Source organism: Canis lupus, chromosome 4 (genome assembly GCF_003254725.2).
Source record: "Canis lupus dingo isolate Sandy chromosome 4, ASM325472v2, whole genome shotgun sequence".
Lineage (NCBI taxonomy): Eukaryota > Metazoa > Chordata > Mammalia > Carnivora > Canidae > Canis > Canis lupus.
Window position 1 is genome coordinate 605,492 of NC_064246.1, and position 26,045 is coordinate 631,536.

General features: G+C 42.9%; 1 protein-coding gene across 34 annotated transcripts in view; it reads right to left on the minus strand.

The window, feature by feature from the left end:
* Window positions 1-26,045, minus strand: part of CHRM3 (cholinergic receptor muscarinic 3) — a 502,174-nt gene that overhangs the window by 27,606 nt on the left and 448,523 nt on the right. For 25 of the 34 annotated variants that reach the window (XM_049108913.1, XM_049108912.1, XM_035714980.2 and 22 more), the window contains one exon: window positions 22,405-22,433. The exons of 7 other annotated variants lie outside the window; for them this stretch is intronic. The gene's annotated coding sequence lies outside the window, so the exon portion shown is untranslated. Of the gene's footprint in view, window positions 1-2,503; window positions 2,934-22,404; window positions 22,434-26,045 lie in introns of those variants that run through there. 2 more of the 34 variants (XM_049108903.1, XM_025448603.3) reach the window with 2 other exon arrangements.

Below are 26,045 nucleotides of genomic sequence, written 5' to 3' on the forward strand. Positions count from 1 at the left end.
AATCCCGGGTGCATAGGGGAACAGGCACTGTTTGCTAAATAAAGAAAATAAACGTGCCAGGTTCTGAGCTGACTTTTGCGATGAACAAGACAGACAAAAGGTTACATCCCGGGAGAAAAGAGAATCCTCCAAGAAATGAACAGAATTGAGGTGCTGCAAGGAAATAAACAAGTTCTGGAGTAGAGTTAAAAGATGTGTAGGATGGGGAACCCTGTTTTAGAAAATGTGGGGCAGGCTCAGCTCTCTACTGAAGTGACAATTATGCTGAGCATAAGAAAAGAGATGTGACTTCTTGAGAAGGCTGATTGTTTTGTACTTTACAATGACGGGTCGGAAGAGCCAGCGCTCATTCTGCAGAGTAACTGGTTCATTGTTACAATCTGTGTGTTTGCATAGACGCATACAGAGGGTGGAAATAGGCAGGAAGTTCTCTTGAGCCACAAGGAAAATATCCCATGAGGGAAACACCAGATACAAATTTCCTAAACTACTCTGGCGGGATGATCCTCCAACAATCTCGAAGAGGAGAATCCTTTCTTGGCGAAAAGTAGCCTCGGGGCTGTGGCGTCTCCCTGAACAGAAATCACACCCGTGGGTAAATTTCACTTCATCGTGGGTTTATTGGACTCTTCCTGGTGGGTGCAGCCAGCGTGCCCCAGACCAGGGGTGCAGGGACCCTGCTTCCTAGCAGCTCACAGCCCATGATAAAGCCCTAGGCTACATGGCCTTGTAGTCACGAATGTATACATTATAAAGATGTGTACGTTTCGGGTTTTTTTTTTTCTTTTTTTCCATTTCGGGTTTTAAATTAGTACAGATTAGGCTTTCCTTCAAATTTGCCCTTTTACCGCTCCCAGCTGAGCCACTCTCAATTTCTTCTACATATGGATGTGAAAGATTAACTTACTAGATGTCCTTACACAGAGATGTGCCTCAGTTTCCTGGGCAGCAAAGTGGAGGTGATAGATAATAGCGCCTATCTAATAGGGTTGCATAGGGATCAAATGAATTAATATATGCATTCTGAACGGTGTCTGTCACATAGTAAAAATCAGATAAGTGTTAAGATTATAGTTATTAATAGTCTGGCCAGGAAACCGTAATTTGCAGCAAAGTAAAAGCAAACAAAACAACTAAGGGCCGCCTGCCCTAATTAGCACATGATCTGGGCAAGCGGTTTTTCACTGTGGGCTTCAGTTTTCTTCTGGGTCCAATGAGGACAATGAAAGGTAATGAGCTGGTCTAGCTGTCACTTGGGAGAACTCTCCGCTTCTAGATTCCTCAGTGCTTCTGTTGCTGGGGGACTCTCCTGAGAGTCCAGCTCTTCTGCTTGCAGGGGAAGAACCATAAAAGGGTCTCTTCCACTGGTGAAACTCAGACTCAAACAAATTACTTTCAATAGTTATCAAAGGGCATAGGAAGCAGGTAGTTGAGTGTGAGTTCCAAGTCAGTGGCTTGGGAAAGAATCCTGGGAACATTAAGGGATATGGTTTCTTCTGTCTGATGCAGGACGTTGGAAACTTTGGGAACAATGACACAGAGGGCAGGGCAACTGACGGTGTCCACCGATAATTAGCCGGCATATACACGGATGGAGCCCAAAAGAGACTGGCATCTCATTTTGCCCTTTCTTTCATATTTTCCCCCTTTCTTTCTCTTTTCTTCTCTCCCACTTTCCTTGCTAGGCCAATGGGCAGCAGCAACCCCCTCCTGTCTGGTTCCTGGTCCCTCTCTCCAGTGCTCGCTTGCTGCCATTATTACCGAGAATCTTATCCTCTGTGCTTCCTCAGCTGAAAACTAGGATTGCCAGTTTCCTCTTGTGAACGTTCAGACATATACAGCTTAGTAGCAGCAAGCCCATGTTTGAAATTATCCGTTTTGTTTTCATGGCCCTCAGACACAGCCACGTGTCTGTTTAGCACTCCCAGCAGGGCTGGGAAGGGAGAGGTTTCTAGCAGCCAGCCCACCAGACAAGAAGCTGCTTGTGAACCTGGCAGGATGTGTGCTTGACCACCTCTGCTCTGGACCAGCAAAAAGTTCAATGAGGGGGCTAGAGAGGGTGACGAGACATCTGTAGGCCAGCCACTCCAGCCCACGGCCCCATGCCTGGACCTGCCAGTTCAGCCAGGAGCCTGATTTTCAATTCGATGATTCATGGCTTCCTTACAGGGGAAATTTGCAGGTTGGGGGGAAAAAAGGAAATTGGACAGATTTATGGATGTCTTCATAAACATAAGCAACGCAAAGATGGTTTCTGAAGTAACACATGGATATGAACACTGAATTGATCAAACCTAGAAAGCACATCCTGACCTACAGAGGCCCCCCAGCTGTGATGTTCAGAGCAGCGCTTGCCAAGGGTGGTCCAGGAGCACCAGCATTGCCTGGGAGCTTGCTAGAAGTGCATGTCCTTGAGTTCCACCTGCTGAGTCAGAAAGTCAGGGGGTGACACTCACCAGTCAGTGGTGTTTTAACCCACCTTGCAGGTGATCCTAATACATACCTGAGATTGAGGACTTTGGGTTTAAAAGAGTCTTGAACTGGGGTGCCTGGGTGGCTTAAGCATCTGCCTTCCACTCAGGTCACGATCCCCAGGGTCCTGGGATTGCCCCACGTCAGGCTCCCTGTTCAGTGGGGAGTCTGCTTCTCCCTTTTCCTCTGCTGCTCCTCCTGCTTGTGTTTTCTCTCTCTCTCTCCCTTTCTCTCCCTCTCTGTCAAATGAATGAATAAAATCTTTAAAAAATGATTAAAGAGTCTGGATCATTGTCTCTGCTGTATCCCTGCACTTGCCAGTCTCTTGGCCTGGAAAGTCCAACCTCACCTTTTGCCATCACCTGGTCAAGCCCGGGAGGAAGATGCTGCTGGAGCCAGTCCTCCTCAGGCTGGGACAGGTGTCCCTGTTATATAGTCACAGAGCACGCAGCACATTCTCTCACATGGCAGTGAGGAAACCAACTGCCTTTTAATGGTTCCCTGCCTCCCTGTACCTGTGGCTATCTGAGGGCAACAGCTGGTCTGAATCACTGCCTTTCCTGAATATCTGGCAAGCTGCTTGGCACAGAAGCAGTGGATGGATGGACATTCCCGTGTGGGGGAAAAGGGAGATGAGTTTTATTTTTTAAATCTAGCAACTTAATAAATACTAAGAAGATAGTCATCACATACAATTTTCTGTAAAAAAAATTCTGGTAGCACCTGGGTGGCTCAGTGGTTGAGTATCTGCCTCTGGCTCAGGGTGTGATCCCGTGGTCCTGGGATCGAGTCCCATATTGGGCTCCCTGCAGGGAGCCTGCTTCTCCCTCTGCCTGTGTCTCTGCCTCTCTCTGTGTCTTTCATGAATAATAAAAAAAGAATTCTGGATTTTCTCTTACTGGGAAGAAGCATAAGGCAGTTCATGGACTCCCAGGATTTAAATTCTGTCACAAAACGATGTGGCTTTAGGTCAGTTTTCATCATGCAGCCTCAGTATCTTCATCTATAAAATGGAGAGATTACCCGTCTACAGTAGTTCAGAAAGTCAGAAATGATGTATCACAGTATCTAGCACATAACACTCACTAGATAAATGCAACTGATGTTATTATTCACCAGTGAGACTTCATATACTGTGTTGTGAAAGCAATATATTTAGTCCTTTCTAAATAATGGGGCTGTGGTTCCCCTAATGTCTCCAGTGGACTTCCTAGAGGATTTGAAAGAAAAAAAATGCCCTTATGTTTCAAAATAAGAATCTTTCAATGAATTTCTGAAGGAATGATTACAATCACATCTGTAACTGAAATCCTAACCCTTTTGATGGAGCAGCTTCCCTGCTATGGTGCAGTTGCTCTCTGTGTGACAGGACTAAGGGAAGCTGAGAACAAAGGGACTGCTGAATAAACACTTTGGGAAACTAATGGTTGGCATAACCAAAATTAAAAAAAAAATTATATAGTGTGCCCCAAATGTAGTGTGGTCTCAGTAAAAATCCCTCTGGCTCTCTAGTTTCTTATTGATTGATTGATTGACTGATTCATTCATTCGTTCATTCACTCATGAGAGACCCAGAAAGAGGCAGAGACAGAGGCAGAGGGAGAAGCAGGCTCCCTGCAGAGCAGAAAGCCTGAGGTGGGACTTGAGCCCAGGACCCCAGGATCATACCCTGAGCCAAAGGCAGATGTTCAATCACTGAGCCACCCAGGCTCCCCTGGCTTTCTAGTTTCTGTTGGTACCTGTGATTGGCCAGGGTGAGCCCCAGACGTCACACGGCATCATCTCTCTCTGGGGAATGTGTACTTGGGACCCAAGGGCAGTGAGCGGTCAGTGGGGGCCAGTGTCATGTTTGGGGTATTGTGCACTCGGGCTCTGGGCATGTCGCCTTCTGCTCACTATTTACACACAGAGAGACGGAGAGTGAGTTTGTCTGCAGTGGAGGTTGGGGCTCAGATAAAGATGCTGCCCTGCTCAGGGTTCTAGAGGCTCTCCAGTTCCCAGTCAGGGCTCCCCATTGGCCGGGCCCTTTCCTGGGCTCAGCTCTCCTTTGATGGCTGGCTGGTGTTTCGCCTCTTTGGTTTGGGTCATAAAAACAAGTGGAGTTACTCAGTCCCTTTCCAGGGGAAGGTGTGCAAATCAGCTTTTCAATGCCCACTGTTGCCACAATTTAATTATTTAAGGATTAAGATGCTATGTACTTCTCCACAACATCTGTATACACACTGTGTCAAAGTATCTCTGAGCTGGAGTTTGGAGAGAAGGTGGGGTATGGCAGTAAGTGGTCTGATCTTGGAAGAAACAGTAGGAGAAATCCTAAGATGCATTAAACAGAAAGATATAAACTTACAGTGAATTTTGACCAATTGTAAGTCAACCAACATGTTAAATCAAACACCAACATAAGAACGATGATTTGTAGCAGAACCAATGGCTGTGACATTATCCTAAGATACAGCTTCTTACTTCATTATTGTCAATTAAAAACACAGTTGAGGTAGGTTCCCAACTGTCATGCTGTCCCATAGATCTGGGGTTGACTGTGGGCCAAATCCATCAAGCCTTCTTAATTTGTAAAGCTGCTAACCTAAGAGTGTTTTTTTATACTTTTAAAGAGTAACATTAATAATATCAAAAGAGTAACATTTTGTGACATAGAAAGTATATGGAATTCCATCTTCAGTGTCTATACAGTTTACTGGAACACTTGTTTACGTGTCGCCTGTGGTTGCCTTAGTGCTATGACACAGTTGAATAGTGTAATCGAGAGTGCGTGACAGCAGAACCTAAAATATGTACTCTCTGCGCCCCCCCGCCCCGCCCGCCACAGAACAAGTGTGTGGAGCGCGGCCATAGGAGCATGCTGGGCTTCTGTGTGACACCCATCCACTCTTGGGTGTCACAGGCCCAGAGAGGCTGGAACCTTGTCTGTGTATCATCGCCATTCACCCAGTATAGGATACACGCTCTGCACGTCGTTGGCATTTAGACACATTTATCTATGATTGAACTGTGAACAACGTTTTCCTAGTCAGACATGTGCAAAGATATATAATATGCTGACCTTGCCTTTAGGCCCTCCCAGGGGCCCTGAACATCTCCGTGTCTATGTATGTTCTCAATGAATAACGAGGCTCTGGAACAGGACAGGTTTGGACTGCGTGGGTTCCCTTACACACAGATTGTTTTCAACCAGTACAGTACTGTAAATATATTCTCTTCCTTATGATTTTTTTTTAAAAGATTTTATTTATTTATTTCAGATAGAGCATGAGAGAGAGAGAGCATGAGCAGGGCAGAGGGAGAAGCAGACTCCCGGCTGAGCAGGGAGCCTGACGCAGAGCTCAATCCCAGGACCTGAGCCCAAGGCAGACACTTCACCGACTGAGCCATCCAGGCCCCCCTTATGATTTTCTTAATAACATTTTCTCTTCTCTAGTTTACCTCATTGTAAGAATACACTATATAATGCATATAGCACACAGGATATGTAATAATCAACTGTTTATGTGACTGGTAAGGCTTCCAGTTAGCAGTTACGTTTTGGGTCAGTCCAAAGTTTTGTGCAGCTTTCTGACTGTGTGGGGTGTGGTGCGGGTGACACCCCTAACCCCTAGGCTGTTTGAGAATAATTGTTTTATACATGTGTATGGTCTAAAACTAAAGTTGCAAGAAATTATATGAAAGAAGCCTGCACACAGTCAAGTGCAAGCTGCATGAATTCAAAACCAGTTTCTTAGATTAGTGTTGGTGGCTTTGGCACATCGCCCATCTTCTGGGCGTCACTTTGCTCACCTGTAAGATGGGGCTAATGCATATCTCTCTGGGCTCCTGTGGGAATAACAATAGATGACATATGTGACATTCCTAGTTGGGTGCTGCGCCCTCGATAAATGGCAGTCCTTGTGCAGTAAGAATTCCATGAACACCGCACAGAGGGAGCCCGATGGCAGGCCCCGATGGCATGCGTGGAGAGGCCTGGCCTATCAAGGACCAGTTCCCAGATCCGAGAGGGCAGGCCGGGTCAGGAGGTGTCTGGCACACACTGAGGAGGAAAATGAAGTGAGCGCTCCATATAGGGAAACGAGAAAGGCAGGACAGAGGGCTGGAGAAGCAGCATGCCGTGCAGGCCCTTATTTTAGAGTTTAGACTCTTATTTAAAAATGGAGATCAGGGCACCCGGGTAGCTTAGGTGGTAAAGCGTCTGCCTTCGGCTCAGGTCATGATCAGGGTCCTGGAATCGACTCCCCCATCGGGCTCCCTGCTCAGCCAGGAGTCTGCTTTTCCCTCTGCCTCTGCCTCTCCCCCACTCATGCTCTCTTTCTCTTTCTTCCTTTCCTTCTCTGCCAAGTAAATAAATAAAATCTTAAAGAAGAAGAAGAAGAAGAAGAAGAAGAAGAAGAAGAAGAAGAAGAAGAAGAAGAAGAAGAAGAAGAAGGAGAAAGGTGTTTCTACAGGGAGTGGTCAGCACAAGGGTCTGTTTAGAAAATTTGTCTCCCATTATCCTGTTACCTGGGAGGTCTTCCAGCTTGTGTGCTGTTCCGCCTGGAAGATTCCAGATGTGTTGGCAGGCGACCATCCTGATTATACTCTGCTCTCCTGTGGGTGACTTTAAAACCAGGTGGTGATCTCACCAAGGGCTGTGTTTCCCTAGCATTTTCTGTCCTGGTGTCATTTCAAATGTACATTCTGGAAACAACAATCTCCTGGTCCTAGATTCTATGTGCAGTTTTGGAAGAAGAACATGAATAAACTTTCAAGCTGAACAAGAGGAATTCTGACTAAATACAGTTTTGTGCAGGTGGCTATAGGCTCTGAGGATTCAGAGCCTGCTGAGTTTTGAGGTCTGTTGCTGACATCTATCACAGCATGTATATGACTTGAAAAAAGCATACATACCCACAATGCTAAAAATACTCCACAGCCTACCCGGATGGCAGGCTGTCAGATGCTATATTCTGATTTTTATACTTCCTGCTGATATTTGGACATTCTCACAAGTATGTTGTTTACCTTTTTTTTTTTTTTTTTTCCTGTAATAAAAAGATGGCCTTGGACTCAGGCTTAGGGAGGACATTCTCAGGAAAGGATGTGTGTCATGGCCTGTCATTCCCAGTTGTCATAGATAAATCATGTTGCCCCAGGTGCTCATCCGTGGAGCTGATGTGGGTTTGGGCCATTCTAGTATGTAGGGGTGATTCTAGAGGATTCTCACCGTGGCTACATCTCTTCCTGGCCTCACCAGGGCCCACGGGTCTGTTGGGTATCACTGGTGCTGTGATCTGTCAGAGGATTCAAGCTGAAGGGCAGTCACTGGCTCCCAAACCTCAACGAACACATTAATCATAAACTAATTTTTCAGATATGAAGACCCAGATCTTCAGGGTTCTGTCTGTAACTGGAAAGTGGGAGCTCGACTAGAGTTCAGATCTTTGGACTCACAGAAAGTGTGTATTCTGACCACACTTGCTGTCATGTTTCTAAACACTCAAGATTCCCCTTGACTTAGTAGTTCCAACCTGTAGCTCCAGGTCAGGTCAGACTGTGCCGGGCCTCAGGCCTCAGGGGATCCTAGCACCAGTGGTTCCCAGAGAGACAGAGGGTTGTGGTGGGGGTGAGGTGTGCTGGCTACCTTACCAAGTATATCAGGACAACCATGGACTAATTGACTTTTGTTTCTGTTTTCAGAATCTAAGCCACACAATTGCTCAGATTAATTAGCAAGAAGTAGAGCGGCTGTATATAAAAACACAGGCGTACTTATGGCCCAACAACTTTTTTTATTCTTCGACCCAGTTAAAATTCTCAGTGCTGACCTCATATTTGGCAATCTTTGGGAATGCTGCCTTTTACTGATGAGAAAAGGAGAAACTAGGTTAAGGCATTCACATACACTCTGAAGCAGTAAGCATTAGAGCTTCGGAATCCCTTTTGGTCTGAGTAGCTCACACACTCCACAAAATGTGACAACAGGGGCATATTACTAATGAGCAAACCAAAACAAGGCAGGAGGGAAGACAAAACAAACTGCTAACCATGTATTCTGATTCAGATTTACCCTGGTACTTACTTCCATTCACACTGTGAATAAAACACAGAAAAGAATATAACAAGCCCACAGGTTAGTCTGGGTGTATCCCAGCCAGGCCCTTATCTTTCAACCTGAGACGCTCTCTTTATATGTAATATTATGTGTGCAAAACCATTAGAATATGAACCTTCCACTTCTCTTTCTTTTAAAAAAAAAAAAGTCTTTTTTTTTTTTTTTTTTTTTTAAAGAGAGAGTGAGAGAGCAAGAGAGTGAGCACGAGCAGGGGGTGGGGCAGAGGAATAGGGAGAAGCAGATGCCCTATGTGGGGCTCTGTCCCAGGACCCCGGGATCACGCCCTGAGCTGAAGGCAGATGCTCAACTGCTGAGTCGCCCGGGTGCCCTGGCCCTTCACTTTTCTTGATTGTCTTCTCTCACTAGTACATTTGGAAGGAGTCCACAGTCCTAACTTTGCAAAGCCCACTGGGACCATATCTCAAACAGGGGACGCTACTGGCGCGGGTGGTCGGACACGGTACTTCAGATCAGAACCGGAGCACACCAACCAGGGGTCTGGATACTGCAAGAAGGGATACATAAAATCACCTCTGTGGCTGGCTATGGTCTCTATACCTTGCTCACTAGAAGTGAAGCTAGTTTTCAGGAATGCCTCAGGCGAAAGCTAATGATTGTCATTTGAGTCAAAAAGAGGATAAACACACCCAACACCTGTGTGAGAAGGTATGGGAAGCAGGATCTCCTTAGAGCAGTTCTGCTTTGACCAGATTTTAGTATTAAGAAAAGTGGGCTAACGAGGTCAGTAGCTATTCTAGAAGCGTAGCCATGGAGTGAATATCAGTGTAGAACACACAGGAGGTGTTTTTTTTTCCTTCCCAGAACAGCAGGTGGAAATTTGGGGAAAAATAACCGGAGAGCAAACAAACCAGTGAGCCAGCCCATAAACCCTGAAACTGCTCACCTCTGAGACCGAGCTACCCTGTCGGCTGGTGCACTTTATGTTTGAATTGCTCGTCTGTCTAACACTCCCAGGAAGGGATGGTGTCGTACGTCTGGCACATTGCTGACATTCAACAAACAATATTAATCCTTATCATATGACTTAATTGAAGGTCTGCGCAGGAAGCTGAGAGACAAGGTTTCATCTGTCCTCCCTGCCCGGAAGGGACAATTCTGCTTATTTGGACAACTGTATGTACCCTGGAGATGGACAGCCGCTCAGCTCTTCTCCTCTAGCTTCTCTCTATGTCCCTGGGTACAAACATGTGACTCTATGGATATGTGACTTCTAGCTCTATTTCCTTCTTCAGGACTGCATACAAATGCCTATTCTTTCCCTCTTCAGATAATAAACACCTTGTGTGCAAAGACTGTGCCATTTACACATTTAGAACCTTCCCAGGAGCATGGAGAGTGGGCCTCAATCCTATTCAGCTTCTAGGACTGAGGAAAAATTTAAGAACAGGAGCACCACAAGGGCCTCCCAAATTAAACTCACATGGCAGTAAAAACAAGAATCCCCAGGGGCACCTGACTGGCTCAATCAGTAGAGCACATGACTCTTGACCTTGGGGCTGTGAGCTCGAGCCCCAAATTGGGTGTAGAGATTACTGAAAAAAAAAATCTTAAAAAAAAAAGCAATGATCCCCAAATGACCTGTTCTAAACAGATGATAATGTTCACAAGTGCCTCCTGAGTGCCCCCTCCCTTTGTGGACTCTCCCTTTGCAGCTGCCTGAAACCTCTGGCACCTGAGGAGTCCAACGCTGAGCGTCCATTGATGAGTATTTGCTAAACACCCTCAGAAAATCAGGCACAGAGATTTTTAGATGCAGCCCCTGCTTACAGGAATTCACAATCTGGGCACATGAAGAGACAATACCTAATAAGAAGCAATAACTCCTGGCTCAGTGATTGAGTGTCTGCCTTTGGCTCAGGCTGTGATCTCGGGGTCCTGGGATCGAGTCCCACATCGGGCTCCCCACAGGGAGTCTGCTTCTCCCTTTGCCGTGTCTCTGCCTCTCTGGGTCTCTCATAAATGACTAAATAAAATCTTAAAAAAAAAAAAAAAAAAAGAAGCAATAGCCCTGTAACAGCAGGCACCGAGCTCTGGAGCTGGAGGAAGCCCCTGGGCGCAGGCCTGCCCAGGTGTGGGGAGTGGGGCTCCAGGGTGGCCAGGCCCTGGCGACTCTGTCCGTGGATGAGCCTGCATCCCTGGGGGAGTAGGGGGGGCATCCACAGGCTCACCTCGTTGAGGGAAGAGCAGGCCTGGAGGTCCAGTGGACCCAGTGTCCTCACCTGAGTGCTTGATCCCCCTGCCACAGGCTTATGGGTCTGTGTGACTGCGTTATTCTTTCCAGATAGTGAGGTCAGAGGGGGAAGTGGGAAGGCAGTGTCGGCTCCTTCCCTGCTGGCCTCCTGTCATTGCTGTAGGACAGACTTGCCACCATGTCCCTTGAGCCTAAGCCCTGTTTGTATCAGGTTGTGTCACACTTGGTTGACAGTCTGTGAGAGGGACATTTTGTGGCTGCTTTTAGTACACGCTGCTGGAGTTGGGGTACATTGCACTCATACGTGCCCCCACCACTGACCAGCAGCTACACAGGTGGGGCTCCCTATCACCCTGCTGTGCTGGGGTCTTGCCCCAGTGTGCAGCCAAATCTGTGGGACAGGTGGGCTTCCTCCCTGCCTCATTCTCTGTGGCTCACCCTGGTCTGTGTAAATGCAAGATGCATGCAGCAGGCTCCTCTGGTGTGCATGCGAAGGGATGCTCACAGCCAAGAGTAATGTGCCCCCATCCCCTCTGGGAACCGGGGTCTTCAGCAGTTCCACAGGCAAGCAAAGGCTGCTTAGCAGAGGAGCCACAGGCAGGACTGTAGACACGGCTACAAGAACACACCGTATTTCTCTGGGATGCTCTTAGGTCCCATGGCATGAAGTCCCAGATGGTGTGTGACTTCCAGCATGTCTTGAAAATGCCCTACTCCTAGAGGGCATACTCCCATTCCTTACCTTCCAATTCAGTTTTCAACAATGCAGAACACATTTATATGCCCATTGAGTCTGCCTGTATGGCTCTGCTGTCCTCAGCACAATCTACATTTAAAAACCATCCTCTCCAGGGCTGGTGTTGGGGAAAAGGCAAGATATTTATTCATCTTATAACTCTATTTTGACTGGAATGAAACAATGTCCCTCCATACTGTGGGTGCCTGCTTGAGGCTTTGGGCTAGAAAAGATCTCTGTGCAAACACTTCTCTGTGCAAACACTCCTGCTCTGAGGTTGGCAGAGAGGGAGGCTACGGGCGGCAGCCCACGGCTCCAGAGTCCCAGAATGCAGGTTTGAGTGTGGGTTTACCACACACTAGCTGTGTGGCCTGTGGCAAAGTGTTCTTCATGGATATTTGTCCATTCTCCCTACATAAAATAGGCTTAGCAATATCTACTTTATTGGATGACTGTTGAGTTCTGGTAGCATGGTATATACAAAACCCCAAGTAAAAGTTCATTAATCCCAGATGATTAATAATGCTTTTTTAAGTAGGATCCACACCCAGTGTGCAGACCAATGTGGGGCTTGAACTCACGACCTTGAGATCAAGACCTGAACTGAGATCAAGAGTCAGGCACTTAACTGATGGAGCCACTGATATTTACTAGGTGCCCCTGATATTTATTATTCATCCCATATCTAGTCCAGTGAATTTCTTTGCCCATAGTGATTAATAATATTTGTTGAATGGATGAAGACATATGCTGCTTGCTTTTCTTTCTTTTCTTTTCTTTCTTTCTTTCTTTCTTCCTCTCTCTCTTTCTCTTTCTTTCTCTCTCTCTTTCTCTTTCTTTCTTTCTTTCTCTCTCTCTCTTTCTCTTTCTTTCTTTCTTTCTTTCTTTCTTTCTTTCTTTCTTTCTTTCTTTCTTTCTTTCTTTCTTTCTTTCTTTCTTTCTTTCTTTCTTTCTTTCTTTCTTTCTTTCTTTCTTTCTTTCTTTCTTTCTTTCTTTCTTTCTTCCTTCCTTCCTTCCTTCCTTCCTTCCTTCCTTCCTTCCTTCCTGTTCAGGATCCTATTCAATGGCAACTGTAAAGATGTCACCTAATATTTCCTGGCTTAGTATGCGATTGCATTTTTTTCTGAATTTTTGTCTTTCCGTTCATGTCCACCACCACAATCCTAGTTCACAGAGGTATTTATTTATTTATTTATTTATTTTTTTAAAACGTTTTTTTTTTTTTAATTTTTTTTTCCAATTTTCATGTATTTATGATAGAGAGAGAGAGAGAGGCAGAGACATAGGCAGAGGGAGAAGCAGGCTCCATGCACCGGGATGCCCGATGTGGGATTCGATCCCAGATCTCCAGGATTGCGCCCTGGGCCAAAGGCAGGTGCCAAACCGCTGCGCCACCCAGGGATCCCTCACAGAGGTATTTAAAACAGAGTTTTAGTATTCTTTAAAACCACAGACTATACAGACAGAGTGCTTGGTGAATCCAGGCTCCGCCCTGCCTGGCCATGACTCTGGGCAAGCTTTTCATCAACCCCAGTATCAATTTCTCCCATCTGTAAAATGGGGACAATGGCAAAGCCCCCTCATACGGTTGTTGCCAGGATTAAATCTGGCCCTTCACGGAACATGCTAGAATAGCATCTGGCATATGGGAAGTGCCCTAGCTAGCCTTACTTGCAGGTGTCCCTATTGTGTGCACCAGGCTCCGCTCCAGGTAGGGGTCTACAGGGCCGAACCTGCCTGAGTTTCTGTGCTCAAGGAGCTGATGTGCTAGACTTTTTCCTTTAAACCTATTTTCTCAGCTGGTAATGGGTTAAAGCCCTTAATAGAACATTTTTGATCATGTCTCTTCTCTAATAAAAAGCCTCTGATGGTTTCCCATTGTCTGCCAAATAAAACACAGCTCCTGTCAAGCTTGGAGCCCAATGCCCTATGCAATGCTGCCCTAGGCTTTCTGCCTTTGATTCTTGCGCTGCTCATTCTGGTGAAACCTGAATTCCTGTTACCCTTTGAACATCCTCCCCTCCCATACCTACTAGCCCCGACCCTGCTCCTGTGTTCCCATCATAAGCAACACCCACACTGTTCTTCTCTGGCCTCACCCCTCCTGTACACGGGGCATCCTTTTAGCTGCTTGGACTACATCAGCTGCTCAGTGAGATTCCTGCCATACCCCTTGCTCTTTCTCTGTTTTCTCCTTTCTTCCTTCATTTGCATTTTATTCATTTATTTTTTGAGAATAAAAAATAAATACTGTGTTCAGATGCTTCAGAATTTAAGAGCTCCAAATGAAAATGCTTCCCTGACATCTTCATCCCTCACTCAGTGTTCTGCCCCACAGACATCCAATGCTTTCTGTGTCCCATGATTCCTTTTAGAGGATGTTTTATGCATATATAAATTTATAAATTCTTTTCTTCTTGTCATACAAATGACATGCATGCTGTACACAAACAGGAATTTACTGCAGATATTGGTCTCCATCCTGCTTTTGCTCACTTGATGTACCCCAGAGAATTAGTCCATGTCCATTCCCAAGGAGCATCCTCTTTCCCTTTATGGCAGCATTAGACTCCATGGATGGATCATGGTGGATGGATGGATACTTGGATGGATGATAGCTTAGTCAACTGGCCGCCACTTAGGTTTTTTTCTGTTTTTACTATTCCACACAATGCTGCAGTCTACAGAATTCTTCACTTACGTAACATGTGTAACTGGTATGTGTAAATATTACCAGTAGTGGATCTGATGGTGGAAAGATATGTGCATGTGTGTTTGTGACAGAGACTGTCACAGTCTCCATTGGAGAAGACATATCACTTTGCACTCCCATCAGCAACATGAGAGAGTGCCAGCCCGTAATGTGTCACAACGCTTGCTAGTTTTCTCCAATCTGTAGGTAAAAAATAAGATCCTGGACAGCTTAATTTGCACGTGAGTCTATCTTTTGAGAATGATGGAGAATCATCTGATAAAATATTTGTATTCCGAGTTTCACGTTTGATTGCAGCAAGTTCAGGACAATTTTATGGACTGAGGGGACAGTGACCATCCTTGTCTTATTCCTGATTCGAACTGAAATGTGTCTGGTTTTTTTTCCTTAGGGTCGGTGCTAGTTTTGGAGGTAAGATCTATGCAGAAGATCTTATCATTTTTCTCCTTAGGTATCTTAGTGTGTTGAATTGTAAGAATTGGTTCCATTATGGCAAACCATCCTTCTCTTCCTGGAATAAGCAAGACTTGGTCATGGGCCATTTCCTCCTAATCCTAACTGCTACTGTGTCCTGGCTGCTGCCATCATATGAAAGCTTGGTTCATCACTTTTCTTTCCTTATTTTTTTAAAAAAGATTTTATTTATTTATTCATGAGAGACATACAGAGAGAGGCAGAGACACAGGTGGAGGGAGAAGGAGGCTCCCGGGAGATCCATGCAGTACTTGATCAGGACTCTGGGATTACGACCTGAGCAGAAAGCGGATGCTCAACCGTTGAGCCACACAGGTGCCCCTATTACTTTTCAAACATAATATTGCTTGGTGTTTTTTGTCCTTTGGTGAGCTTTCTAACATCAATGTACTTACTGGTTTTGTTAGGTTGCCCCACCCTCCCTGCCAATCCCACACAATGTTGTGAAGCCATTTTAACAGCAGCAGGTGATCTGTTGTTAAAGAGTTTGCTAAAATTCCCCTTGGAAACTGTCTAGATCCAGTGCTCTTCCTGGTCCCATTTTAAGGACCTAGCCTCCAGTGGTTCCATCGGCCACCCTGGCTGCTACACTTCCCCTGGGTGACACCAAGGAGCTGAAGTAAGGTGCTTTGTAGTGAGCTTCTGGCCGGTGAGGTCACCCACACTGCAAAGTGACTGGGGACCTGACACACTGAGCTCTTGGCAGTTCTGCCATCTGAGCAGCCCACACAGAAGGAAAAGAAAGTGTTCTGGGCTGCTCAGGGTCTCGCAAAATGATGGCTGTGTCACTGCAGGAACAATCATAGCCCGAATAAAGACCAGCCATCATCCCCATGCTTTCAGAGGATGGCAGAACAAGCCATTGTGCCTTCAGAGCAACCAGGTCTGAGCTTATGTCCCACATGTCTCTTCCTTGCAATAATATTCAGAACCTTAGTGATATGAGAAGATATGGCTTAGCCACAAAGAGTGCAGTTTTTGGAGTAGAATAGGCCTGGGTTTGAGCTCTGGCCCCATCTCTGTCAGCCTCCTGCCACCCACGCCAAGACTCCCAACCAGCCTGGAAGGTTCCTCAAGGCAAAAACGCTTCCTGATGTCCTGAGGCTCAAAGACATTTATGATGAAAATAAATGGACTCTGTCATCTTGTATCCACTTTATTAATCCAAAGATTAGGGGCATTTTTCCAGAAATCTCTTTTTTTCCACAAGCTTTTCATTTAGAATTATAAGGCTGAAGATAAATTGGAAAACTGCTGTGATTGTCTCTGTAAAGTGTCTATGAAGTTCAGTGGAATAGGTGCTGTGACCTATAAAGGCAAATGGAAAGAAGCTGCGTGAACTTGAGCTGCGCTTGGGCAGCTCAGCCTCCGAGCATCTCCTTTTGCTTTTTGTTCTACGATGTTGTACGAGAGTTTTAGTCATATTTATTTTCACAACCTGTTAATAGGCAATAACAGGCCACTTATAGAAAGCAAATTAATAACTCTCGAAACATAAATTTTAATTATTTGCCTACATGTTTAAACATACCCTACCTGAAAATCTCTACTCTAAGTGCTATTTTAAAAATGTTAATCCTTAGTTACTTTTTCAGATTCTACCATCCTCTTGGGACTCGGCGAAGAAAACAAAGTAAAAATAATAATGTCATTGGCATCGTCATTCACGATTTCCCTAGTCTACTATCACTACACGAATGAACATTGTGTTTTTCTTTGATGTAATCTGTAAGTGAGGTCAAAGGGACGATGGTCATCCAAGAAGTGATGCTGCAGAGGTTTCAACTTTCTGATACAACTTCCTTTTTTTATTTATTTTTTATTTTATTATTTTTTTTAAAGATTTTCTTTTCTTTTTTTTTTTTAAGATTTTTATTTATTTATTCACGAGAGACACACACACACACACAGAGAGGCAGAGACACAGGCAGAGGGACAAACAGGCTCCATGCAGGGAGCCTGACATGGGACTTGATCCTGGGTCTCCAGGATCATGCCCTGGGCTGCAGGCAGTGCTAAACCGCTGAGCCACCGGGGCTGCCCCAACTTCCTTTTTTAATACCTAGATTTCTCACGTAAGAGGGAAATACACTAGCCTAAGAGTTGTGTTTTCTCAAAGTCAGAATAATTACTGAGAAACTTAGAAAACATCCTCTTGTCTTTATATCCACTGTAATACTCACAAAATTGAGAGAGAATTCCATGGGTTCTAGAAGGCTTTGCATTCTCTGATTTTGCAGCCTTTGTTCAGACAACTAGTCCTGCGTGAACTGAGGGGCTGGGTCTGCAGCAAGTTGTGCCATCCCCTACTGGAAACCAGGGACAGAGGCTCAGGTCCTGCAAACTGTTCTGGATCTTTCTGATAGCTCTAGCATGGGCTCCACAGACAGTCTCAGAGAGAGGCCTGTATTAGAGAATTTAGTTTCCCATCTGCAAAATTGCCTCTCTCCAGAAACCATTCTTGTTTTTCTACTAAAACATTTTATTTCTCCTTCTTCTCCTTCTCCTTCTTCTTCTTCTAAGATTTTACTTATTTATTCATGAGAGACACACAGAGGGAGGCAGAGACACAGGCAAAGAGAGAAGCAGGCTCCCTGCGGGGAGCCCAAGGCAGGACTTGATCCCAGGACCTCAGGGGATCACGACTTGAGCCAAACGCAGACATTCAACCACTGAACCACCCAGGTGCCCCTATGTTTTTTTATGATTTGATCAGCTTAATCAATTACTAAAATCACTAGAATCAAGAAGGCTGGAACAAGAAAACACAATGAAATACTGGGTTGGGGGATCTTGATATGAGTTTCCCAGGGACATTTCTAACGTCCTCAGAGATGTGCTTTCTGGCAGCCTCTGAAAAGCAGACTACGAAGTCCATATTGCCTTGAACCCGTGACTCAGCATCTGCCACCCTCCCTGCCCTATTTGGTCCTGGGGAGAGTCTTGAGTACCTGAGTGGCCCTGCTAGTTTCCCCTGCCTCATCTGGGGCCCTTCTCTGCATGATCCCTGCTTTTTAGCTGTGGCCACCGTGGTGGCCACAGTAAGTTTGGGCTGTTTCCCCTGACCTGGACCCATCTGGCTGCCCACTCTTGCTGAGGCATACACAGCCATTCCTTAAATGTCATCTCCATCATCACTTCCTCTGGAAGTCCCTCCTGATCTCCCATTTGCCTCAGCCTCCCCTGCAGACCCCATTATTCCCAAATGCAAGGGTATTTCTCTAATTGTGACTTTGCTTATGTGGTTACTGGACCACAAGTTCCCTTTAGAAGCTCTGCAGCCTCTTTACAGCACGCAGCATTCCTAGGGCCCGGCTGAGGGATGAACTCATGGAATACACCTGGGAGAATATAAACTGGATGCTATTAATAACGGACATTAATGACAAGAAGAAAAAATCCTCCTAAATCGTAGTCATCATTCTCTCACCAAGTGACTTTTGAGACATTGGGGGCTGCATTTCTTTGGTCTTTAATTTTCTCACCCTGTGAGTATGGACAGTAATAATAGAGTTCAAAGGATATTATAAAAACAAAATCATGGGTATGACTGTAACCAGTCAGGATTAATAAAGGATATTTGAAATGCTTCAGAATTCTTTGATAAACTCTACTACTCACGTGTTTGATGCCAGAAATTTGAGCTGCATGGACTAGTTTCTCAATTCCACCCTATCAGTTGCTATCTGCATAATTAGAAATAATGGTCAATCATATTTGCAATAATTTATAGTTTAAAAGGCCTGTATACTTTTGATTCTGTGCTTGCTGTTAAATGCAGAAATGTAGGTATTCATACATTTTATTTATAATAATGTTTTTGTATAGTGCTTTATAATTTACAATGGGCTTTCATAGACATTATTAGGGTCCCATTTCACAGCTGAGATAACAGGCTCTCGTTGATGTGATTAGGTGAGTTGCCCAAGGTCATAAGCCTAGGAAACAGAGGTGATACTTAGGTGGACATCTTTTGGCTTGAGTCTCAGACTCAGCTCTTGGAGCATCCCCACCACCTGCCAGCTCCTAGGCAGTTTTCTTCTCCTTGTGACTACAAATATTAGAAAAAGTGAACTTCCTTTTCAACTGCTGAGTGTCAGATTCTTTGGTCTGCATATTTCAGCCTTAGTGAGTTTGAGGTTGGGTTTTAGAGTGTCCCGAAGCTCTTTTTTTTCTTTTTTTGAAGTAGGCTCCATGCCCAGCATGGAGCCCAATGCAGGACTTGAACTCATGACCCTGGGATGAAGACCTGAGCTGAGATCAAGAATTAATGCTACCTAGGTGCCCTCCTGAAGCTTCTTTTAGTGCCCACTTGTGGTCAGGGTGATTTTGGCCAGATGCCACCAACAATATAATCACAAGCACTTCAGCTCCTACTACTGTATTATATATGTGCCTACTCTCTTTCAGATGCTGTCCTGGGTCTTTTTCACCCATTATAGATCATTTTTAACAATAATCCTACAAAATAGGTGTTACTGTATCCATTTTATAGTAAAGCAATGGATTTGCCCAAGGTCTTCTGCTTGATGCTAGCAAGAAGAAAATCAAGGCTGTCTGGGTTTAATTTCTTCCTAATATTTCCCCCACCTCTTTAATTCATACAGGAGGATCCAAGTACAGAAGAGAAAGAGTGGTACTACACAGCGTGAGTCTGCCTTACACATCATCATGGCCACACCACTTTTCTGGGTGTTAGTAACCCAGCCATGTCTGGTGGTAAATAATTTCATGCTAACCTCTGACATTAGGTACATAATCAGCTCCTTTTTGCTTGCTCAGAACTTAATTGGACATTTCCAAACAATTAGTAGTTTGTTGCAATGTCCCTGCCAATGGTGAACCTCATATTTCTAACTACTCTAAATGGGCTGTGATAGATGGAACAAGCAAATCTCCAAGTCACATCAAATACTAAAGAAAGAGTAAACTAGATGTGTTCTCACTCTCAAGATTATAGGTATGAGAATTAGAGGTGCAGATTTTTCCTGTAGCAGATTAAAGGAGTGGCTGCATTTGAGGTAGAGTCTCCTCTTCTTACGATCCCCCTACCCTCTTCTTCCCACTCCTGGGGGGAGGACTTGAAAGGGCAAGGAGAAACAGGAGGGACTCCCACTAAGGAGTGGACAGGACTCCACCTCACTTCCTCAGCTGACCCTTAGCTGTGCTTCCCAATGTCCCATCCCTTCTGCTCTTTCTTTTTCCTCATGATGTAGGCATACTTCTTGCTTCTTGTTTACTGTTTGTTTTCTGTTCTAAGGATGGTAAGCTCCAAAAGGAAGATCCTTTCCCCATCATTTTCTTTTTGTTTGTTTGTTTGTAAATTGTTATTATAAAACTCTTAGAACAGCTTCTGGCATATGACAAGCACAATGCATATTTGTTGAAAGTATGAATGAACAAATGAATATGTGAATAGAATAGAACTTCTTTTAGGTTTATGTAGGAACAAAACCCTAAAAGGACTTCTGGTCTACCTTAAGAACAGAATCCTCATTCTTGATGAACTAAAAGCAATGAAGTGATTGTTCTACATTTGGCATATTCTGGAATGACAGAGAGGGTAGGAGAAACAATTCTCGTATCTTTTGGGTATTCTTTCTTTTTTAAAAAGATTTTATATGTTTATTTTGATAGAAGGAATGGTGGGAGAGGTAGAGGGAGAAAGAGAGAGAGAGAGAGAGAGAGAGAAATAGACTCCCCACTGAGCAGGAAGCCGGATATAAGACTCAGTCCCAGAACCTGGAGATCATGACCTGAGCCAAAGGTAGGTGCTTAACTGACTGAGGCACCCAAGTGCTCCTCTTTTGGTTATTCAGTGGAAGATTAACTAATGGTGAATAAGTTATGTTCTTATAACATTTCAATAACATTATGTTCTTTTCTATGCTTGTTCTCTCTGGTTTTCCATCCTAACTCACATTTATCATTTGTGAAGTACTGTTCTAAAAACTTTACATGTAATGATAGTATACCTATTTTGAGATTAAATGATTATATATATATATGCATGTGTATATATATGTAAAGTACTTAATATAATACCTGACACATGGCATGTACTATACACATATTATCTAGTACTCATTCAATCATTCTTTATTAAAAATGATATGAGGCCAAGAGGACTTTGAAAAGATGCTCAATCTCATTCATTATTAGGACAATGAAATCAAAAGTACAAATAGATGCCACTTCATGGCTACTGAGTTAGGCATAATAAAAAAATAAAAAGGAAAATAACAAGTATCGACAAGGATATGAAGAAATTAAAACATTCATCTACTTGGTGGAAATATGAAATTGTGCAGTCGCTTTGGAAAACAGTGTGGCACTTCTCCAAATGGCTAAACATAGAGTTCCCATATGACCCAGGAATTCCACACCTAGGTTCAAGAGAAATGAAAACATATTTCCACACAAAAACTTGTACACAAACGTTCTTAGCAGCATTATTTATATAGTCAAAAGGCAGAAACAACCCAAATGTCCATCAGCTGATGAATGCATAGACAAAATGTGGTATTTCCATGTAATAGATTATTATTCAGCCAGAAAAAGTAATGGCATACACCTGGTACAATGTGGATGAACTCCCAAATCATGCTAATCAAAAGAAACAAGAAACAAAATAGCACATGTTGTGTAATTCCACTTATATAAAATGTCTAGAATAAATAAGTCCATAGAGATAGAAATCAGACAGGTGGTAGCTAGGGGCTGTAGGTAGGAGGGGATGGGGAGTAACTGCTCTATGTGTATGGAGTTTGCTGTTGGGGTGATGACAATATCTTGCAACAAGACAGAGGTGAGTTACCAATGCTGTGAATGTCCTAAACGTCACTTAATTAAAATGGTTTGTGGTATTATGTTATATAAATTTTACCTCCATTTAAAAAAAATTGCCCTGACTGTAGAAAGCAAGTATGATTACTATCTCTGTTTTTATAAATGAAACTTCTCAGACACAGGAAGGTCAAGTAACTCATTGGGGGTTTCACAGGTAGTTGATAGAAGAGCCAAAATAGAAATCTAGGTGGCCCGATTTCAGAACACATACTCAAACAACTATACATTAATGGTCCTATTATTATTGCTTTCTGCTACTTTTTGATTTGACAAATGACAATAAAAGCTCAGAGCCAGCTCTAAAGGGGTAAGTGTGGAGAAGGAAAAAGATCCAAAATATACTTAGAATGCATTCATGTGTGTGATTAAAGAACAATACTACCTGGTTATGCAATATTGTGAAATCACAATGCCAGTTTGTGAGAGCTCTTGAAAATTGGTCAAGGATTTTAACTGTTGGTGCTTCCTGGTTGTCTAATAAAATGACCAGTGTATCATTCAGTGAATGAATTTGAAGTCACCTTGCTCTTTGGCAACCAAGAAGAGTTATGATGGAGGCAGTGTGAACTATATAATTTCTACCTTATATTTATAGTCTTATTTCCAAGAGATAAGCAACTTTAATTAACATCTGTATCACGAAAACTGCCTACTTTTCCAGAGGGACCACACAGATAATATAGCCCAAGCAAGTTCAGATCATGTTACATAACATATAAGACTTTAGATAGATAGCAATAGTAGCAAAGCATAATTAAAGACCCCAGGTAACTTAACAAACCCTTTGTCAGCTGATAAATTATTTCACCCCTTCTATCCGATGGTGGTTTCTCATCTCTTATGCTTACCTGGCTGCCTCCCAGGTCTGGTCATGGTCCTAGACAAAGTAAACAAAAGCACTTCAAGTCCAATTACTTAAAGCGAGCCTCTGGCAGTGCTAAATAATTAGAATAATTTAAAAATTATATAAAGAAATAAAAACACTAGTTCAGCTTCCAGGCACCCAGACTGTAATTCTGAAAATCTTTTGGAATTAGAAGAAAAATTTTAGAGAGATGCTTTATTTTTATCTTGATTTTTTTATTATGTGCACACACATAGTTTTCTTGATTATTAAATATTTTTGACCTTTGAAAGCTAAAAATCTTACCACCTCATTTTTAGGGAACACACCAATATTTTCTCTGTTTGCTAGGCTATCATCACGAATCAACTTGGGAAAGGCATCTTCGTTGTCATATACTAAATAGGAGGGTTGCTGGTTCCAAATGGAAATGTCAAAAACATTATTTTGGCTTTCTGTGTAAGATGTGTGTTGAGACATGATAATTTTCCTAATAAATACTGGGGTTGTTAACTAAAAGTTATGCATCTGTTATTGGCTTTAGCAACTTGCTTGTGTCCCATACTTGCCACTCACTCATCTCTACCCGTGCAGTTTCTATCTGAATCTTAAGTCCTTAAAACAGCCTCCTATGAAATCGTCTGTTTTAAAAACACTCTTGAATGCTATTTTGTCTTCTGGAAGCTTTCCCCAGTCAAGTTTCCACCACCAAGAATACAAATACTGGCCATTTCCACTTTTAATCAATGTGCTAAGGAGATTATGCCCAGCTGAGGGTTTGCTTAAAATTTTCTATTGATATGAGTTGTACCCCTGTCTTCATGAAACCTCATTCAACTGTCAACTCTTCCAAGGAGCTTTTACTTATCCAGCTAATGGCTTCCCTTCCTCCCCTTCCCTCTCTCCCTCCCTCTCTTCCTCTCTTCTCCCATTCTTATATCCATAAAGGTTTATCGAGTACCATCTATGTTTCAGACACTGCGAGGCACTCTATCAAGTACCACTGCCTTTCATGATTTGCAATACTCTGGCTGTCATCTGTCTTTGCTAGTAGTGATTTTACACCACCCATATGGCTGTAAGCACTTTGGTTCAAGAACTTTAACTGATTCATGGTTGCATACACAAGTCAGTACACTGTAGGGGAAAGGACAGAGATGGGGACACAGAGTTAGGACAATTAGTATCAGGCTCCAGGGAGTTGTAGATGAAGTCAAAAAAGAGAAGGGAGAATACTGAATCTTTGCCAAAGCCAGACCAACTAGACTAAAATTCTGAGTAGCTTATGATATTTAAGATCACCCCAAATGATCCATTCTTGGAAACTGTTATGTAACAATTAGTTACGTTGGTATGTTTGCTGAAATATATAGGGGAACATATACTGATGTCTGCAACTTGGAAATGCAACAAATAAATACGATGACTTGTTGGATTGATAGATGTAGATATGTACTATAGCAAGTATTGCACAACTCCGATGATTGATTCTAAGAGGTTGGTTTGGGGATGCTCACTGTAAAATTCTTTGTTTTTTAGTATTGAAAAAGTTTTATATTCATTGTTGAAGAAAAGTTAGTTATGATGGAAAAAGAGATAAATCTTATTTTACCCACTGATCAATCTACAAACAGACAGGCTTATCTGTAAATAAAGCCCTTGCATGTGTGTGTGTGTGTGTGTGTGTGTGTGTGCACATATGTGTGTTGTGAATCTGTAAAAGGTCCATGGGTTAGTAAACCTATTAATGTTAACTAGGTTCACAGAACATATTGGTATATTAAGCTCATGTGCATTCATCTAATTTATTGTCTGCGTTGTCTATGTACAGTGAAGAAAATTCTTGTCTAATGGAGGGAGTGTTCTGGAAATAGTAATTCATCTGAAGTGTACATAAAAATGTTTGATGTAAAACGAGTTATGTGGTTTCTGAATGGATTTCACAGTGAAGGTGCTAATCAAAACAGGCCAACTTCAAGCCTAAAAACCTCTCTGTCATTTTTTTATTCACATGCTAAGAAATGTTTTGGGAATATTTGAGGACTCATGATCATTTTGACCATTTCAAAGTCATTATTGAAAGGTAAAGATTTATCCAAGGGATCCTCGTTTATGTTCAAGTAGGCCTTCCTAAAGTAACTGCTGGCGAGGTGGAATATGCTAGAGTGTCTGAAACACTTAATGCATCTAGATCAATAAAATATATTTCAATTTGCAAAGTCAAGATTGAAGGACATTACCAGAAATAACTGCATAATGAGACGGTTAAATCATTGTAGACTATGAATTAAGTGACATCCAATACACAGTGAAAGAAGATACCTGACAAAAACTAGGAAATGGCTTTTACTCTTGAATTTGAGCAATGCAATTTATAAAATGGAGCAATTAACTTTAAAGTGCCTTCCACTTATCTGAATTCTTTTGAGTCATCAGTGTTAAGCTTTAAAAGAGTGAGGGGAACATGGTAGAGCTTAGTAAATTTTCCCCATAAAAATATTTCTGAAATCTCTAATAACCTTAGCAATTGAGAATGAACAGACTGGTAAAAACTTCGGAATTACATTTCTTCCTTGGGAATAATAATGGCAGAGAGCCCATGTTTCATGAAGGATATGAATCCTTAGGCATGAAAGACAAGGCAACAAACAGGTGGTTTGGAGAGTATTTAGCCTTTTTCATTATGAACTCAGGTGGCATATGAGTCATATTTTCTGTAAATCACCTAGAGGCAAAATCGAGCCCATAAAAGTTGAGCACTTTGGTATTTGCTTTTTTTTTTTTTTTTTTTAACGTGCCCAGCAGAAGCTTTTACACATCAGGCAAAGAACAAATGTAAGCTTAAATGCCTATGAGCTCAATATATCTTGATAAATTCCCTCATTACAGGGATATGGCCACCATGGCAGATGGTGTTTTTTAATGCTTTTAAACCACAGAGATGTCAGAGATGGTTTAATAAGAAACCAGATGACTTTAACAGACAAGAGTCTTCACATGAAATTATTATTTCTTTAGCTTCTTTACATTTGGACCCATAAGCTATAACCAAGGATTTTCCAGGTGCTATCAACAAAGAGATTCACACATGGAATAAAATGTGCTCTCGAGGATAACCAGGGAACAATCCACTTAAGCTTTTGTAAATCACTGACTGTTCAGTTCACACATGCATGCATTTCAAATGATCAGTCAAGTGTGTATTACTGGCCAATTCTGTACCCAGTGCTATGGTGAAATGTAGGAGAAGTAAAAAGCACACAGCATGGCCTTTCAAGAGCTTCTAATCTGGCTGGAAACAATTAGTGAGTGACAAAAGATCCAATATAAAGGAGTATTAATTATGGAAGCATAGACTATAGAAATGAATTATTATTGAGACACAGAAATACATAGAATTGATACAGTATTTGCTTTAAGCTCTCTTCACAGTTATCAAGTTACTGCTAACCTTTGTTAAGTTACAGCTTCTCACCCCTGGGAGAGTCAAAAGCTCATGGAAGAAAGAGATTCACTTGGCTCAATTAAATTCAATATACTTATTAAATAACTTACATAGGAAATATAATTGTTTCCCTTGTCATGCTTCCCTTTTGAGGAATATCTCTAGTCTTACATAAATGAGAGAAAAAGCAGGAATCATGG